Source organism: Belonocnema kinseyi, chromosome 9 (assembly GCF_010883055.1).
Source record: "Belonocnema kinseyi isolate 2016_QV_RU_SX_M_011 chromosome 9, B_treatae_v1, whole genome shotgun sequence".
Lineage (NCBI taxonomy): Eukaryota > Metazoa > Arthropoda > Insecta > Hymenoptera > Cynipidae > Belonocnema > Belonocnema kinseyi.
In genome coordinates, this window is record NC_046665.1 from 30037448 (window position 1) to 30039221 (window position 1774).

The following is a 1774-nucleotide window of genomic DNA, read 5'->3' on the forward strand; positions in this document are numbered from 1 at the left end:
ACAATTCTGTCACCAACGAGTCTCTAATTTATTTTATTGGTTGATCAAACCAAATTTTAGGATGAGGTCCAGAGAAAACATTTTCTAAAATACAAAAAAAAATCTGAATATTTTATTAATTAAAATTCAGGCAAGCTGAATTTCTCTGAAACATCTTTTTGACAAAGCTATACCATCAAAATGAATTAAAAATTATTTTCGAGGCTGATTGAATGCTAGTTTAGAAATCAGATCCTGAGATAGCATTTTTCAAAAATAGAATGATTTCTAAAAAAATTGGAATAACAATTCTGGAGTAAAATATTTTGTCTAGAATAATTTCTGATACAATTCTTTCACCAACGAGTCTCTAATTTATTTTATTGGTACATCAAACCAAATTTTAGGATGAGGTCTAGAGAAAACATTTTCTAAAATCCAAAAAAAGCCTGAATATTTTATTAATTCAAATTCAGGCAAGCTGAATTTCTCTGAGATATCTTTTTGACAAAGCTATACCATCAAAATGAATTAAAAATTATTTTCGAGGCTGACTGAATGCCAGTTTAGAAATCAGATCGTGAGATAGCATTTTTCAAAAATAGAATGATTTCTAAAAAAATTGGAATAACAATTCTGGAGTTAAATATTTCGTTTAGAATAATTTCTGATACAATTCTGTCACCAACGAGACTCTAATTTATTTTATTGGTTGATCAAACCAAATTTTAGAATGAGGTCCGGAGAAAACATTTTCTAAAATACAAACAAAAACCTGAATATTTTATTAATTAAAATTCAGGCAAGCTGAATTTCTCTGAGACATATTTTTGACAAAGCTATACCATCAAAATGAATTAAAAATTATTTTCGAGGCTGATTGAATGCCAGTTTAGAATTCAGATCCTGAGATAGCATTTTTCAAAAATAGAATGATTTCTAAAAAAATTGGAATAACAATTCTGGAGTAAAATATTTTGTCTAGAATAATTTCTGATACAATTCAGTCACCAACGAGTCTCTAATTTATTTTATTGGTTGATCAAACCAAATTTTAGGATGAGGTCCAGAGAAAACATTTTCTAAAATACAAAAAAAAACCCTGAATATTTTATTAATTAAAGTTCAGGCAAGCTGTATTTCTCTGAGACATCTTTTTGACAAAGCTGTGTAGGAAAAGTTAGATAGGAAAACACAGAATTTCACTCAATAAAGAATATTTTAATGAGAGCCTTTGTTCGATCACATATTCGACCCGTTCGACGCGTGACACACAGTCGTACATACTCACACCATTACATTCTGTTATGTGTCACTACACGTGCATTGATAATCTGGATTAATAGATGGCGCTAGAATGCCGCTTTTATAATTTCAACACTCCCCCGTAAAAAGGCAATCATAGCGCAAACGTACCAAACAAAAGAAATTAATACCTTAACCCAATTTCTTTGATACACTTTTCATGCTTGGGCATTGACAATCCTTTAGTTAAAACGTCAGCGAGCATCTTTTCCGTCGGAAGATACACTATTTCAAGCTCACCCTTTTCAACTGAATCGCGCACAAAATGATGCCTGATATCTATATGCTTCGTACGCTCATGAAACACTGGATTTTTCGTCATCAAACCGGCACTTTGATTGTCGCACAAAATCACTGTTGTCTTCAGCTTTCCCATGACTTCGGATAAAAATCTTCGTAGATAGATGGTCTCCTTCGCTGCTTCTGACAAAGCCATGTACTCTGCTTCAGCACTCGACATAGCCACTGTTCTCTGCTTCCTTGATGACCA